Raw genomic sequence first — 19,099 nt, forward strand, 5'->3', positions numbered from 1 at the left:
CCAAAAACTGAAAAATCATCCCTAAAGACTTCCAAGTATTTCTCAACCATATCAGTAAAAATAGACATCATACATCTTTGAAATGTAGTAGGTGTATTACATAAACTAAATGGCATGCGTCTAAATGCAAATGTACCGTACGGGAAGGTGAATGTTATCTTGTATTGATCTTCTGGTGAAACTGTAATCTGGTTATACCCCAAGTATCCACCAAGAAAACAGTAATAGTCTCGCCCCGTGAGTCTATCCAGCATTTGGTCCAAAAATGGCAGAGGAAAGTGATATTTCCTAGTCGCTTTGTTCAGTTTCCAGTAATTGATTCAAATTCTCCATCCTGTAACTGTTCTAATTGGTATCAACTCGTTATTCTCATTCTCAACGACTGTAATACCTCCTTTCTTTGGGACGCACTGGACCAGACTTACCCGTGAACTGTTTGAGCTAGGGTAAATTATACCCGCATCTAACCACTTAATGTTTCTTTCTTTACCACGTCTTTCATGATGAGGTTCAGTCTTTGTTGTCCATCAATCGTCCCTTTCTCACCATTTTCCAAGATGATCTTGTGCATGCATACAGACGGACTAATGCTATGAATATTGGCTATGGTCAATCCGATAGCCTTATTGAATTATTTCAATACTAGGATGAGTTTCTCTTCTTACTTAATGGTTAATTCTGCTAAAACAATCATTGGAAAAGTAGAAGCGTTACCTAAATAAACATATTTTAAATATGAAGGCAGTACCTTAAGTTCTAATTTAGGTGGCTCCTTGATTGACGTTTTTGGTTGGGCATAATCCCTATTCTTTAACTCCAAAGATTCAAAACGAGATTATGGATTAAACCCTCATTGATTAGCTTCTAGCAAAGCTAAGTATTCATCCTCCTCTTCATCATTTGGAGGGTCTGATGTCAAAATTTGTTCCAATGGGTCCTCAACATAGTTGAGTTCCTGTTCCACAATTAAATCCTCTAAATCGGACACTTCAAAACAATCATAAATTGTGTTAGGAAAATGCATAGACTTAAAAATATTAAATGTTACTTGATCGTCTTGAATACGCATAGTAAGCTCACCCTTTTGCACATCAATAAGGGTCCTTCCGGTTGCTAAGAAAGGCCTTCCTAAGATGATTGGCACTTCTTTGTCCGCTTCAAAGTATAGAACCAAAAAGTCAGCAGGAAAAATAAATTTGTCTACATGTACCAATATGTCCTTGATTTTTCCTTCTAGATGTGCTAAGGATCGATCTGCTCATTGAAGTGTAACCGTGGTAGGTCTAACTTCACCTATCCCTAACTTCTTAGATATTGACATAGGCATCAAGTTGATACTCGCACCCAAGTCACATAGTGCCTTACCACAATATGTTGCTCTAATGTTGCAAGGTATGGTAAAACATCCAGGATCCTTCAACTTTGGGGGTAGTTTGTCTTGAAGATACGCACTGCATTCCTTCGTCAGGGCTACTGTCTCAAATTCTCCAAGTCTTCATTTTTTTGACAAGATACCCTTTATGAATTTGACATAGTTTAGCATTTGTTCAAGTGCTTCAAACAGCGGGATGCTGATATGAAGTTTCTCAAGCATGTCTAGGAACTTTTTGAATTAAATTTCCTGCTTCTGCTTCTGAAGTATTTGAGGGTAGGGTGGTGGAGGATTCTTTATTGGAACTGGTTGATTTGTCCTCTATGGAAATTCTGCATCTAACGAAGTCGTTAGTTGATCAAAATTAGCTAGTTTAGAAGTTACCTTATCAGATTTTTCAGATTCAGGTTCTAGTAAAACTGAAATTTCAACACTCAGTTAAACTTCTTCTGAGTCTTGAGCATCATCTGGTTCCTCTCCAACTTCGATGGTGTTGGGCTCTAACGTCTTTCAGCTCCTCAATGTCAATGCTTTACAATGCTCCTTCCCTGGATTCCTCGGATTCTCTGTATCACCGGGTAAAACACCTTATGGTTAGTTTCTGAGTTTAGTTGCAAGCTGGCCCACTTAATTCTCTAAATTCCTTAGAGTGGCATCATTTTTTTTCCATGTATGCCTTCAATAGATTCTCTAAGCTATTGGACGGTTCAGCTTGGGTTGGTTTTTGAACTTGTTAGGGAAAACTAGGTGCCTAGGTCTGTAACAGTCCAATTTTGAACCTAGTCGGAATATTGGTTTCGGGACCACATATCCGAGTTGGAAAAAATATTTTAATATTATTTTTCATACTTATGATATGTGAATTAGTTTGTGTGAAAGCCTCGTGTCAAAATTTAACTGTTTGTGTACTTAAATTGCAAAAAAGAACCTAATCGCGTAAAGTATAAAAGCTGTGTGCTAGATGTTAAAAGAGCCTATTTGATTTGGCTTTATGATTGTGAGGTCCTTATGATGTTATTTGACCATTGAATGAATTAAATGACATAGTTGGACATTAGATAGTGGAATTCTAATAAAAATAGCAAGGCTAAAATGGTAAAATAAATATAAAAGTTTATTAATTATAACAAAACATGGAAATTATGTATTTTATCATCTTGTTTGCCGAAATTGAAGAAAAAAATCTAGGGTTTATGTGTTTGAAGCATTCGGCCAACATCTAGCTTGATTAAAGGTCCGTTTGAACTCAGTTTTTGATAATTTCTACGTTTTTGTAATTGTTGCTTCGTATACTATCAAGCCCATGCTTCAATTTCTGATTTTGATGATGATTTTGAAATGTGTCATGGATGAGTTCATGAGATTTATATTTTTAATTGATGAAATATTAAAGTTTGATGTTGGGTTTATATGTTTTGTCTTTGGATTTTTGATGATTTTGAGTAAAATGGGCTAAATCGTAAAAACATTGTTTTGAGGGACTAAAATGTGAAATAAATGAAATGTGTGGACTAGTATGAGTACTAGGAGAATTTGGTTAAGCTTGTGTATAAGCAAATTATGTGTATTTTGTGATTTTGTGAAATAGGGACTAAAGTGTGGAAATGTGAAAATGTGAGGGCTAGTTTGCAAAATACCCTAAAAATGGGTGTATGGATTGAATTGAATTATTTGGTGAATAAAAGGGTTAATTTTGAGTACATATAGATCAAGAAAAGAGGAATTCAGATTTAGAACGAGGGAAGTCGAAGGTTATCGAGTAGACGATTCAAATCGACAACTTTGAGTATGAGGTAAGTTCGTACGTATTAAATGATGTTAAAGCTATGTTTTAATGTAATGGTAATGTATAAATTGTATAGACATTTGAGTACGTCCTGAGCTTAATGATATTCGACTATGCTTGGCGCTAAGTGTACTGTTTAATATAGCTTCAGCTACAAATGGCACTAAATGTGCGAGTTGGCATAGCTTCGGCTATATAAGGCACTAAGTGTGCAATACCAACTTAGTTTCGAATAATTAAGATAGCACTAAGTGTGTGGAATCATTCTAACTTTGGCTAACTTTTACAGTACTAAGTGTGTGGATGTTAAAGAACGAATGATTTACGGAAAGATTTATAATAATCTTACGAGAGGTGAGAATAAAAGTGAATAAGTACATGAAGATTCAGGTATGTTCGGTACCTATGTGGTAGATGGTATTATGCATTGGAAGTTCATTGAGTTGGTATTGAACATATGGATGATGTTGGAATATATTTGAATTGTTGATTTGAGAAATTGTATAGGTATTGTGTATTGATGTTTCATATTTATTATATACAATTGATGTTTTTGGTACGAGCTTACTAAGCTTTTGAAAGCTTACTTTGTGTTTGTGTTTGCATTGTTTTAGAGATATCGAAGCTACTACAAGCTTAAGGATCATCAAGGATTGTCACCACACTGTCGAACCTCATTTTGGTATTTTTGAAAATGCAAATATTTTTAAGTATAGCATGTATAGGCTAGAATGTCTATGTATTTAAGCTTTGATATGTATAAATGATATGCCATGAAAGTTGGCTAGTAAATGATATGTTTGAGCATGGAATTGGCTTAAAATTGTAGCATGAATGTTGTTTTATATTGCTTATAGGAATGACCCAAAAAGGGGTGGCAATTTTGGCTTAAACCAAGCCTGCATTGTGCCACACAGCCAGGGAACACGGGCGTGCCTGGTGGCTGTGTATGCAAAGCAGTAACCTGTTAAGACCGAAAGGGTAAGACACATGGGCGTGTCATATGGCCGTGGGCTTAAGTTAGTAGCTAGCTAAGTATCACACGGCCATAGAACACGGGTGTGTCAGTTGGTTGTGGGTGAAAGTCAATATGTATGCCTTGTTTTGGCACGACTGGTTCACATGGGCATGTATGGTGCCCGTGTGAGGCACATGGCTTGATCACACAGGCGTGTGACCTCAACAGAATATCAAATATTTTTCTGAGTTCCAAAATTTATGAATGTGTTTGGATTAGTCCCGACCCCTTTCCAAAGCATGTTTTAAGGTCTTGTTAACCTATGTAAGGGATTTTGTAATGATGTGTGACGATGATGATATGATGATTAAGAAATGAATGAGAGATGTTTAGATTTGTTCGGTAACGCCTTTAACCCTAGTCCAATAACGGATACGGGTTAGGGGTGTTACATTTTGTTGGTATCAGATCCATGGTTTAGCCGATTTTAGAACTACCATAGCGTTGTGAGTCTCGCTATACATGCCATATATCTGAAACTGTGATAGTGTGATGAATCCCGACGTCGAAATGTACTTTTATATAGCAAATGGATCCCGATAGAGCTATAGCTGATGATGTAGAAAGCAATGCGCCTTCTCTCGCACAAGAGACGGTGCAAGTTGATTTTCAACCGGCTACAAGTAGTCGTAATGGTGAGGCTAGACAAGCCTTCTAACAGATGATGACGATTGGTTCACCCAATATATTAGAACCAATTTTGCTGTACAACAACCTCCATCCCCAGTTAATCATTCTCAAACTCCTGTTATGCCATCAGTGTATCCGATACAATTGAGTAGACTACCAGTTGATAAGATTAGAAAATATGGGGCTAAAGAGTTTAGAGCTACAACAAGTGATGATGCTGAAAAAGCTGAATTCTGGTTAGCAAACACAATAAGAGTGTTTGATTAGTTGTCCTTGAGTCTAGAAGAATGCATAAAGTGTGCCGTTTCACTTTTGAGAGGCACAACCTATCATTGGTGGAAAACTTTGACATCTGTTGTTCCGAGTGAATAGATTACTTGGGATTTCTTTCAAACTAAATTTTGAAAGAAATATATCAGTCAGAGATTTATTTATCAGAAGCACAAAGAGTTTATTGAGCTTAAACAATGCCGTATTTCTATCTGTCACAGAATACGAGCGAGAATTTGTGAGTTTGAGTCAATATGCCAGAGAATGTGTATTTTCAGAAGAAATAATGTGCAAGAGATTTGAAGATGGCTTGAAAGAAGATATTCGTTTGTTAGTTAGAATTTTTAGAAATCAAAGAATTTGTGGTGCTTGTTGAACGAGCGTGTAAAGCTGAAGATCTTGGGAAAGAGAAAAGAAAGGCTAATTTTGAAGCTAGAAAGGTACGAAAGAGATCATCAGGCAAATCATTTCAATCTGGATCAAAGAATTTTAGAGATGATAGTAGTCGTTCAAAGGCTGGTGTGGGATATTTGAACAGAGATCGTGCTAGATTGCAGTCAAATTTCAAATCTTCAGCCACATTCGTTGCCAGTGTTGATAATGCAAAGAATGAAAAGTCTGATGTGATCAATGTGAAAGACGACACTTTGGTGAATGCTGGGGAAAAAGTAATAACCGAGCTTGTTATAGTTGTGGTTCAAGAAATCATTTTATTAAAGATTGCCCAAATTTAGCAAAAAAAGATAATGTTCAGAATCCAAGGCAGAATGGTAATGTTTCTCGAGGTAGACCTCCTAGAAATTTAGGAAATTTAAGTGGTAGTCAAAGAGGAACGAAAGACACAGCTGTTAGATCTGAGGCTCGTACACCTGCTAGAGCGTATGCTATCCGAGCTCGTGAAGCAGCTTCATCACCAGATGTGATTACGGGTACATTTACTCTCTATGATACTTCTGTGATTGCTTTGATAGATCCTGGATTGACACATTCGTATATATGTATGAAATTAGTAAACAGTAAGACTTTGTCTGTAGAGTCTACTAAATTTGTAATTAGAGTTTCGAACCCCCTAGGTAGATGTGTTCTGGTTGATAAAGTTTGCAAGAACTGCTCGTTAATATTTTGAGATAATTGTTTTCTGGCTGATCTAATGCTGTTACCTTTTGATGAGTTTGATATAATTTTGGGAATGGATTGGTTAACTTTGCATGATGCTGTGGTGAATTGCAAACGAAAAACTATTAATTTAAGATGCAAGAATGATGAAATAGTTAGAATTAAATCTAGTTATTTGAATGGATTGTCTGTTGTAATATCTTCGATGAAAGCTTTGAGTATGGTGAGAAAGGGTTGTGAAGTTTATTTTGCATATGTAATTGATTCTAGAGTGCCAGAAAAGAAAGTTGAATCTGTACCTATTGTCTGTGAGTTCCCTGATGTGTTTCCTGAAGAACTTTCGAGATTACCTCCGGTTAGAGAGGTAGAATTTGACATAGAATTGGTACCTGGTACTACACCAATTTCGATAGCTCTGTACCAAATGGCTCCGATCGAACTAAAAGAATTAAAGTCTCAGTTGCAAGAGTTGACCGATCGAGGTTTTGCTAGACCGAGTTTTTCACCTTGGGGTGCTCTGGTTCTATTTGTGAAAAAGAAAGATGGTACGATGAGAATGTGTATAGATTATCGTCAGTTGAACAAGGTGACTGTCAAGAATAAGTATCCCCTGCCCCGAATTGATGATTTGTTTGATTAGTTGAAATGAGCTGCTGTGTTTTCGAAAATAGATTTGAGATCAGGCTATTATTAGTTGCGAGTAAAAGACTCAGATATTCCGAAGACTGCTTTTAGATTGAGGTACGGTCACTATGAATTTTTAGTTATGCCTTTCGGATTGACTAACGCACTTGCTATCTTTATGGATTTGATGAATAGAATTTTTAGACCGTATTTAGATCAATTTGTTGCGGTATTCATTGATGATATATTGATTTATTCACGTGATGAATCTGAACATGCCGAGCATTTGAGAATAGTATTACAGACTTTAAGAGATAAACAGTTATATGCGAAATTTAGTAAGTGTGAGTTCTGGTTGCGAGAAGTTGGTTTCCTGGGTCATATTGTATCAGCCTCTGGTATCCAAGTTGATCCGAGTAAAATTTCAGCTATTTTGGATTAGAAACCTCTGAAGAATGTTTTTGAAGTCCACAGTTTTCTGGGACTTGCTGGTTACTATAGAAGATTTGTAAAAGGTTTCTCGATGATAGTGACTCCATTGACAAAATTGCTCCAGAAAGATGTGAAGTTTGAGTGGTTTGAAAAGTGTCAAAACAACTTTGATCAGTTGAAAGCCTTATTAACTGAAGCTCCGGTATTGGTACAACCTGAATCGGGTAAAGAATTTGTAATTTACAGTGATGCTTCGTTGATTGGTTTGGGATGTGTTTTAATGCAAGAAGGAAAAGTCATTGCTTATGCTTCAAGACAGTTGAAACTACACAAGAAGAACTATCCGACTCATGATCTTCAATTAGCTGCGATTGTGTTTGCTCTAAAAATTTAGCGCCATTACTTGTTCAGTGAAAAGTGTCACGAATATTCTAATCATAAGATTTAGTCATATTTGATGACTCAAAAAGATTTGAATTTGCGATAGAAAAGATAGTTAGAACTATTAAAAGACTATGAACTTATTATTGATTATCACCTTGGAAAAGCAAATGTTGTTGCTGATGCTTTGAGTCGAAAATCATTATTTGCTTTGCATGTGATGAATGCTCATTTGGTTCTGTCCGATGATTGTTCAGTTCTAGCTGAATTAAAAGCAAACCCTTGTTCTTACAGGAGATTATCGAAGCTCAAAAAATTGATAATGAGATTTTAGCTAAACGAGCTCAGTGTGATGTTGAGACTGGTGCAAAATTCAGAGTTGATAAAGATAATTGTTTAAGATTCCGAGATCAAATTTGTGTTCTAAGAAATCCAGAGTTAATTCAAACGATTTTGAGTGAAGCTCACAGTAGTTGGTTATCTGTGCATCCGGGTAGTACGAAAATGTATAAAGACTTGAAACAACATTATTGGTGGTCCGGAATGAAAATAGATATTTCTGAATTTTTTTTTAAATGTTTGATTTGTCAGCAAGTTAAAGGTGAACATCAAGTGCCATATGGGTTATTACAACCGGTTATGATTCCGGAGTGGAAATGGGATGAGTGACTATAGACTTTGTGTCGGGTTTGCCCCTGTCTCCGAGAAAGAAAGACACAATTTGGGTTGTAGTTGATCCTTTGATGAAATTAGCTCATTTTATTCCAATTCGATTGGATTACTCACTCGATAAATTAGCTGAGTTATATATTTCTGATATTGTGAGAATGCATGGTGTACCATTATCTATAGTGTCAGACAGAGATTCGAGATTCACATCAAGATTTTGGAAGAAGTTGCAAGATGCTTTAGGTACTAAATTGCACTTTAGTACTGCTTCTCATCCGCAAACGTACGGTCAATCTGAGCGGATTATTCAGATACTCGAGGATATGTTGAGATGTTGCATTCTTGAGATTGAAGGTACTTGGGAACAATTTCTACCTTTGATTGAATTTGCTTATAACAACAGTTTCCAGTCGAGCATCAAAATGGCACCGTATGAAGCTTTATATGGTCGCAAGTGCCGTACACCTTTGTATTGGATGGAGCTTAGCGAAAATAAGATTCATGGGGTTGATTTGATAAAAGAAATGGAACAGAAAGTGAAAGTGATTCGAGATAGTTTGAAAGCAGCATCTGACCGTCTGAAATCATATGTAGATTTTGAAAAGAAGAGACATTGAGTTTGAGATCGGCGACAAAGTGTTTCTGAAAGTGTCTCCATGAAAGAAAGTGCTTCGGTTTAATAGAAAATACAAGTTGAGTCTGAGGTTCATCGGGCTGTATGAGATTATCGAGCGTATTGGGCCGGTAGCATATAAATTGTTGTTACCACCAGAGTTAGAAAAGATTCACAATGTGTTTCATGTATCGATGTTTCGACGATACAGATCTGATCCATCGGATGTAATTTCATCGTCTGAGATAGAAATTCAGCCTAATTGACTTACGAAGAAAAGCCGATCTGTATTTTAGCTCGTGAGGTTAAAGAGTTACGAAATAAGAAAATTCCATTAGTTAAAGTGATATGGCATCGACATGGTGTTGAAGAGGCCACGTGGAAGTCTGAAGATATCATGAGACAACAATATCCAAATATGTTTAATGGTAAGATTTTCGGGGACGAAAATCCCCAAGGGGGAGAATTGTAACAGTCTGTTTTGACCCTAGTCAGAATAGTGGTTTTGGGACCACATATCCGAGTTGGAAAAAATATTTTAATATTATTTTCCGTGCTTATGATATGTGAATTAGTATGTGTGAAAGCCTCGTGTGAGAATTTAACTGTTTGTGTGCTTAATTTGCAAAAAAAGGACTTAATTGCGTAAAGTGTAAAAGCTATGTGCTAGATGTTAAAAGAGCCTATTTGATTTGGCTTTATGATTTTGAGGTCCTTATGATGTTATTTGACCATTGAATGAATTAAATGACATAGTTGGACATTAGATAGTGGAATTCTAATAAAAATAGCAAGGCTAAAATGGTAAAATGAATATAAATGTTTATTAATTATAACAAAACATGGAAATTGTGCATTTTATCATCTTGTTTGCCGAAATTGAAGAAACAAAAGCTAGGGTTTTTGTGTTTCAAGCATTCGACCAGCATCTAGCTTGATTAAAGGTCTGTTTGAACTCAGTTTTTGATAATTTCTACGTTTTTGTAATTATTGCTTCGTATACTATCAAGCCCATGCTTCAATTTCTGATTTTGATGATGATTTTGAAATGTTCCATGGATGAATTTATGAGCTTTATGTTGTTAATTGATGAAATATGAAAGTTTGATGTTGGGTTTATATGTTTTGTCTTTAGATTTTTGATGATTTTGAGTAAAAGAGGCTAAATCGTAAAAATGTTATTTTGAGGGACTAAAATGTGAAATAAATGAAATGTGTGGACTAGTATGAGTACTAGGAGAATTTGGTTAAGCTTGTGCATAAGCAAATTATGTGTATTTTGTGATTTTGTGAAATAGGGACTAAAGTGTAGAAATGTGAAAATGTGAGGGCTAGTTTGCAAAATGCCCTAAAAATGTGACTATGGATTGAATTGAATTATTTGGTGAATAAAAGGGTTAATTTTGAATATATATAGATCAAGAAAAGAGGAATTCGGATTTAGATCGAGGGAAGTCGAAGGTTATTGAGTAGACAATTCAAATCGACAACTTCGAGTACGAGGTAAGTTCGTACATATTAAATGATGTCAAAGCTATGTTTTAATGTGATGGTAATGTATAAATTGTATAGACATTTGAGTACGTCCTGAGCTTAATGATATTTGACTATGCTTGGTACTAAGTGTGTGGTTTAATATAGCTTCGGCTACAAATGGCAGTAAGTGTGCTAGTTGGCATAGCTTCGGCTATATAAGGCACTAAGTGTGCGATACCGACTTAGTTTCGGATAATTGAGGTAGCACTAAGTGTGCGGATGTTAAAGTATGAATGATTTACGGAAAGATTTATAATAATCCTACGAGAGGTGAGAATAAAAGTGAATAAGTACGTGAAGATTCAGGTATGTTCTGTACCTATGTGGTACACGGTATTACGTATTGGAAGTTCATTGAGTTGGTATTGAACATATGGATGATGTTGGAATATATTTGAATTGTGGATTTGAGAAATTGTATAGGTATTGTGTATTGATGTTTCATATTTATTATATACAATTGATGTTTTTGGTACGAGCTTACGAAGCTTTTGGAAGCTTACTTTGTGTGTGTGTTTGCATTGTTTTAGAGATATCGAAGCTACTGCAAGCTCAGGGATGATCAAGGATTGTCACCACACTGTCGAACCTTATTTTGGTCATTTTGAAAATGAAAATATTTTTAAGTATGGCATGTATAGGCTAGAATGTCTATGTATTTAAGCTTTGATATGTATATATGATATGCCATGAAAGTTGGCTAGTAAATGATATGTTTGAGCATGGAATTGGCTTAAAATTGTAGCATGAATGTTTTTTTAAATTGCTTGTAGGAATGACCCAAAAAGGGGTGGCAATTTTGGCTTAAACCAAGCCTGCATGATGCCACACGGCCAGGGAACACGGGCGTGCCTGGTGGCTGTGTATGCAAAGCAGTAACCTCCTAAGACCACACGGCTAAGACATATGGGTGTGTCATATGGCCATGGGCTTAAGTCAGTAGCTAGCTAAGTATCATACAGCCATAGCAAATGGGCGTGTCAGTTGGCCATGGGTGAAAGTCAATATGTATGCCTTGTTTTGGCACGGCTGGTTCACATGGGCATGTATGGTGCCCGTGTGAGGCATACAGCTTGGTCACACGGGCGTTTGACCTCAACAGAATATCAAAAATTTTTCTGAGTTCTGAAATTTATGAATGTGTTTGGTTTAGTCCCGACCCCTTTCTAAAGCATGTTTTAAGGTCTTGTTGACCTGTGTAAGAGATTTTGTAATGATGTGTGACGATGATGCTATGATGATTAAGAAATGAATGAGAGATGTTTAGATTTTTTCGGTAACGCCTTTAACCCTAGTCCGACGATGGATATGGGTTAGGGGTGTTGCAGGGTCAGTCTAGGTTGGGCGTAAGTGTTACTGGTTCCCACTCATTGGTTACTCTAGGAAACATTTGGGTGGTTTCGCCATGATGGGTTATAGAAATTGGGTTGCAGTACTTGCCTTCCTTGATTTTGGTTCTAGTTACCCATGTAATACACAGGTTCTGGGTTTGATGGACATTTTTCGAACAAATGTCCTTCCCTAAAATAGACACAAGCTACATTTTCAACTTGATTCGGTGGCTGAGTTGCAAAACTATTAAACCTATTAGTGGTAAAATTTTTAAGCATTGAGGATATTGATGATACCTGAGATGCAAGTGAAGTGAGAGCGTCCACTTTATGTATCCAGCGACTCGTCTTCCTGACGCTGCTCTATTGGTTGGCCATTGATAATTGTTGTAACAATCCTCTCAATGACTTCATAGGCCTCATTATAAGACTTAGAAAGGAGAGAACCATTAGTAGAAGCGTCCACTACCATCCGCGTGTATGCATTAAGACCATTATAAAATGTCTCAAGTTGGATGCAATGTGGGATTCTGTGATGAGGGCACTTCCATAATAATACTTTGTACCTTTCCCATTCCTCATACAAGGAATCATCATCCATTTGTTGGAAAGCAGTGATCTCATTCCTCAACTTAGCATTCTTGCTAGGCGGGAAATACTTCATAAGGAATCTTTCTGCAAACTCTTGCAATATGGAAATTGAATTTGGTAGCAGTGAGTTCAACCACGCTCGAGCTTTGTCCCTTAGAAAATATGGGAACAGCTTTAATCGTAATTCATCTTTGGGTATTTCGACTATCTTGAAAGAATCACTCACCTCCATAAACAGTTCTAAGTGAAGATGAGGATCTTTAGTAGGAATTCCACTGAATTGGCCCACTATCTGAAGCATCTGGAACATGACTGGCTTCAGCTCGAATTGTTGTGCCTCAATTTTGGGTCTCCTAATTCCCGGATTAAGATCATGAAACACTGGCATGACATATTGTCTTAAAGCTCTATCCCTATCATCAGCAATAAGGATAGGATTTTGAGCAGCGTTTGCTCCGTTTCCTTGATTCAAATTTTCAAGGTTTATCTCTTTGGTCCTTCTTTGACTTGCTTGTCTTCTTCGCTGTCGAAAAGTTCGTTCAATCTCAGGGTCTACAGGGAGTAAATCAATAATTCATTCAATACTCATAAACACCTGAAATAATCACAGAAAAATTAATTAAGTTAAAATTGAACAGAAAAATAAACCAAAATGCAAAATTAACAAATTCACAAATAATGACTTTTTAAAACAGTCCCTGACAACTGCGCCAAAAACTTGGAACGACAAAAATGTGCAAGCGTACACAATCGTAACAAGTAACAAAATGACAAGTAAATGTCGAGTTATCGTACCTACAGAGACTATGAAGAGAATTATTTATGAATGCAATTTAAAACATTCTGGTGAAGAAAATATATTTTATTTGAAGAGGTGATTAAAAACTAGAATTTTAACAAAGTAAAACAAATAAAATATTTTGAGTTGAAGAGGTGATTAAAAACTAGAATTTTAACAAAGTAAAGCAAATAAAATAAAATAAAGTTCTAATGCACGATTTCAAAAGATGATTTTAATCAAGATGACATAATTGTGTTAGATTAATTACATTTCTTAACTTAGAATTATTAAACACATGTTTATGTTATTACGAATAATTCACGGCAACTTGGTAATTTGCTAACTTATGAACATACTCACCTACCAAAATCCATTAATCTCTTGACTATTTCTCTATGTCAATTCAACAGATTAAACAAATTTTAATAGGCAAATGTGTTAATGCACATGCATACTTATGAAATTAAAATAATCTATTGTTCATATATCTATGTCAATTCAAACAATTAATTCAATCTCATAAGCACATAAAAGATTACGTGAGGTAACGGTGTATTTCTACCTTGAAACAGTTTAATCACAGTAATCTTGCAAGTTATGCATGGCAAATGTATTGTTAGATACTGTTGCTAATTTAACCCTCAGCTACCTTAGATGATTAAACATGCACTGATTAAGTATCGTGTCAATTAATTACAATTTTAATCCATTTAAATAATTAATTCATTATTTACCTTACAATTGTAATGCAAGAATAACTTACTCATGGTTTTACTTAATCAAACATCTTACCGAGGCTTATAACAACACAAACACGATTTTAATAAATTAAATAAATGAAATGCAATCAACCTAACAAGAATTAAATTTAACCCAAATCAATTAAATTAAACATTTCAACATCACAAATATTCATAGACATGTTCATCATAACAACAACAAAAATTAACAGGATAAGGAACAAGAATTAAATTCGTTTTTCTCGGTGGCTTGATTGGTTTGCTCCATTCTTCCTTCTCCACTTGTTCTTGTCGAACTGAGGCTGCTATGAACACTTTAATGCTTCTCTAAATGGTGGATGAATGACTCTTTTTCAAGAGGTGAAATGGGCAAGAGAATAAAGAAAAATGGATGGGAAAGGAAGAGAGAAAATTGAGAGAGAAGAGAAGAGATGCGAAAAGTTGAGCTGCATTTGAAATTAAAAGTCAATGGGTTTTTATAGGTTGAGAGGTCTTCTAAAAATAGCCAAAATCAGCAGCCAAAGAGCCCCCCATGGCCGGCCACACATGTAGCAAGTTTGAAGTTTTCAAACTTGTTATATTAAGGTAGGGGCAAATCTAGAAAGGCACAAATAGTGGAGGGGTTTGTTTGCAATTTGAAAAAGTCTTCAAGGGCCATTTTGCAAGCTAATTAATCAGCCAAGCAAGCTGATTGGGTCAGCATGTGGGGAATTTTTGGGCTGCCCAGTACTCGGTTGGTTCGATTTTCTCGGTTCTGCTCAACTGGGCAACTTTTCATAATTAATTAATAATAATGTATTTAACCCAAATTAAATTGGATATAAATTAAAATTAATTATATTATGAATTAATACACATAATTTGGACCATATTAGGCTAAAAAATTAATTCACCTTGATGCTTCAAAATTGTTTCTCGATTTTGCACTTCTAGCAGTGTCTGCCGAGCCATTTTTTGCCCTTTGTGCAAATCTGTCAAAAATAATAAAAAATAATCAAAAGTAATTATAAAAATAATTTAATTACAAAATGATTATTCTATAATAATTATATATTTTTCGACAAGAATTTTACCAAACTGGCATGAATTTGAATTAAAAAGGGCATGAAAAGTGTGTATATTTTTGTGTTTCCACTCTTCGGATCATCATCGACGGTAGCCCTAAATTCCTTTGCCCTATATTTTTGAATTTTATCTACAGGAGGCTTACCAATTCTAACAGGTTTGGCACCCTAATGGCATCTTGGGAACTGGTTGAATTGTAGGTGGGGGAGGTTGTTGTACAACAGGATTTGTTCTCAAATATTCAGTAAACCACTCGTTCATCATTTGAAAGAAGACTTCTTTTGCCTCCTCGGTTTGGCCCTCAGATACAGGCCTTCTATTACTACTAGATGCAGCTCTTTGAACGAAAGCTTGAGTAGTGCTATTAGCTTCCTTGGATTTAGCTCTATCTTGGTTGGATGACATTACTATATGAAAAACACATTTAAAAATGGTCAGGAGATACCACACTATCATAAATTATATAATAGCATGTATAGCTAAACTCATACTTGCTATGTTAGTTTGAGAATCGGCTAAACCGTAACTCAGATACCAATAAATGTAACACCCCTAACCCTTATCCGCCGTTGGAACAGGGTTATTGAGTATTACCAGAGTTTACAGATCAATTACAGATAATTCATGTTAATTACTATTCATTTCCAAAACTAGTCATATTATTCCTTGAATGGACCCTCGAGGCCCAATATAAACATTGGAATCGAGTCGGGACTAAATAAGGAACTCAAAGAATTTTTCGTGAAATTTCAAAATTTTCCCCATAAATAGGAGTCACAAGCCCGTGTGGGTAGGCTATGTGGCTCACACGGCCAAGTGTCACACCCATGTCCTAGGCCGCGTGGTATATGAAGTAGGTCACATGGTCGTGTCCCCAACCTGTGTAACTCTCTGACTTGCAAAACATTAAGGTGCAGGTTTCACACGGCCAAGATACACGCCTATTTTCTAGGCCGTGTATCACACACAGCTGAGACACACGCCCGTGTGCTCAATTCTGAGCATTCTATTTCTAAATTTTAAGATGCAGGCACACACGACCAAACCACATGCCCATGTGCCAGGTCGTGTGTCACACACAGTGAAGACACACTCCCGTTTGTCTACCCGTGTGGACAAAATAAGGCCATTTCCTAGCCTTATTTCTCAACCAAACTTTGCCATCAACCTGCCAAATCACTTACACACATATATCAACCAATTCAAACATTATAACCAAGCCAATTTTATCATCTAACATGATATGTTATCACATGCATTCTTGCTTTTAATCTTACCTTTTATAAGCATACTAGTTTAACCTAACTCAATCAAACAATAATAAACACTTATGTTATCACCATGATATAACCTTAATATATATACCAAAACATATTTATTATTAGCCATTCCAATGGCTAGATTACAATAACCATTTACATACTCTCTTTTTTCACCATTAGCCTATACATGCCATTATACTAAAGTAAGATTTCTATTTATACCAAAATAAGCTGGAGGATAGTGTGATGATACTCAGATTGATCTCCAACCTTAACGAGCTTCCGAGCACAATAAAACAGAGAAAAGAAAACCTAGTAGGCATTTAATGCTTAGTAAGTTTGCATAACATGAATTAAACTTACCAATCATACTGATTAAATAAGCATAATCATATCATCCCAAAATACTTGAAAGTTGTAACATGATGAGCCCATCTATGCTTACTTCATTTATATGTGAATTATGTGACTAACTTTCTTATTTGAGATATAATTCATTTAATCTCATAGTTTCTCATTTTAGGAATTTATCCGTTGAAATCATTGAAATTTTGATGGATACTCATTTCAGGTAGTACACACAAGGTGTACAAAATAGTAAGCCATCAACTCATAATCAGGGGTACCTGTTAGGGCACATAATCAGAGAGCTCACTCTCGAGCCACATATCAGGATGCTTAGAAGAGCCATGTAACAGGACTCTCATCTAGGCTAATCAGAAAACTCATAAGAGTTTTACTCAGGGAGCTCATAGAGCTTAAAAGATAACTCCGAAGAGTTAATATCAGGGAGCACCGGATAAGGTAACAAGGAGTTCAAGCAAGCTATGTCAGGAAGCCCATAAGAGCTTATATCAGGATGCTCACGTAGAGCTACGTTTGTATCCGCATTATATGCTGGATCACAACCGATAGAAACATGTAACAGGACGCTCACACAGAGCTGCAGTAGTGCACAACACATGCAGAATCAATACCGATCAGGATGCTCGCAAGAACTATTTAACAAGATGCTCTAGAGAGATATATCAGGATTACTCGTCCGAGCTAAATCTTGTCCGCAACATATGCAGAACCACTTTCAGTATAGGCAATCACCTATCCATCGAAATTCAATATTCAAACAGAATTTAACATTTTCTGGACTTATTTCGGGCATATAATTATTTCATGCATTTATAACATTCTTATAATTCACATAGACACATATCATATTCAATTCAAATACAACATTCAATTCAAACATAATAACATGTATAATTAAGTTACATGAACTTACCTTAATAATCGTCCATATAAGAAATTTTACTAATCCGAAAGTTTTTCTTTTCCTCAATCTAGCTTCGAATTTGAGTTATCCGGATCTATATAAATTTAATCATTAATTGAATACAATTCATATTCAATTGATTTCAATTTACACTCTAGGCAAAATTACTACTTTGCCCCTAAACTTTTCATAAATTCCAATTTCGTCCCTAGGCTCGGCAAATGAAATTCATGCATTTTAATCCTTATTCCAAGCGTAACCAAAATTTTAGTATAACATTTACAGCACATGTATTTCATAAAATTCAGAATTTTTCCACAACTTTTACATCTTTATAATTTAGCCCCTAAATCACAATTTCATCAAAATTCACTTTGTAAAAGTTGTTACCTTTCATTTTCTACCATAAATTTTAGCATATTCATCAATGGAAAAACTTTTTTACTTTGATAAATTTTCAAATTATTCCCCAAAATAGATAGATTAGACTATCCCGATCTCAAAAATATAAAAATTACTAAAAACGGGACTTGAATACTTACCCAATTAAGCCTGATTGTTTTATCTCTCTCTCCTAGGGTTTCCATGGAATTTGAGGATGAAGATAATAATAATATGATGATATTTCTTATTTAATTATTTATCATCTTTAATTATTTTGATTTTCAATTTAGTCTTTAGCCTTTTTCAAAATTTCCATGGATGAATCACCAAAAATATCTACTAACTTTTATTTAATGGTCTAATTACCATATAAGGACCTCAAATTTTGAATTCCATAACTATTTGATCCTTCTAGCTACTAGAATTCAAATTTTGTATTTTATGCAATTTGGTCCTTTCCATAATTAAACACAAATCAATAAAATTTTCTTATCAAAATTTTCACATAGTATTCCTATCATAATACGGACCATGAAATAATATTAAAATAAATTTTCTTTCTATCTCGTATTTGTGGTCCTGAAACCACAATTTCAATTTCACTAAAAATGGGCGTTACACTATACATACTTTTATGTCGTGATCTGCCATTTCGGTCCTTATCTCATTGGAGGCATCACCAGGTGTATTTTCGCCTTTACCATGATCTCCTTGTCCAGTTAGCAATGTCCCTACCTTATCAGAGGCATCACAAATGGTTGTTGATGTCATGCCCCAAAAATTTAGTGGTCATGGTTGTTAGATTCTATTGTTAGCAAGTATTTGTTTCAGTGGTTAGGGGCTCTAGTTGTGTGTTAGGGTCTTGGGTTCAAATCTCAATTCAATCGTTTTTGTTCCTAGGCCTATCTGATTTAAAATAAAATATGTTTTGTTGTCAAAATAATTCTGGAGTTGATTTTAAATGAGTTTTTTAATATATATAATAATAAAAAATCAAGTAGTTAATTTAAAATGTTTTATCTTTTGGGTTTGTTTTGAAATAAATAAAACAAGGTATTTAATTTATGTTGTGCTTATCCATTCTTTTTTAAATTAATTCCATCTTATTTTTGTTTTATTTATTTTGTTAAAAAAACAAAACCCACGTTCCCACTTCTGTTATTTCCCTAACCTATGCCGCAAATTCCAATTCCGAAATTTTGTTTTTTTTTGCTTTCATATTTTATTT

General features: G+C 35.2%; 1 non-coding gene across 1 annotated transcript; it reads left to right on the forward strand.

The window, feature by feature from the left end:
- Positions 1-12,305: 12,305 nt before the first annotated feature.
- On the forward strand, positions 12,306-12,412 carry LOC128294789 (small nucleolar RNA R71). Its single transcript, XR_008285096.1, has one exon. It is a non-coding gene; the product is annotated as a small nucleolar RNA R71 (small nucleolar RNA).
- Positions 12,413-19,099: the final 6,687 nt, after the last annotated feature.

The sequence above is a fragment of the Gossypium arboreum genome, chromosome 6, assembly GCF_025698485.1.
Source record: "Gossypium arboreum isolate Shixiya-1 chromosome 6, ASM2569848v2, whole genome shotgun sequence".
Lineage (NCBI taxonomy): Eukaryota > Viridiplantae > Streptophyta > Magnoliopsida > Malvales > Malvaceae > Gossypium > Gossypium arboreum.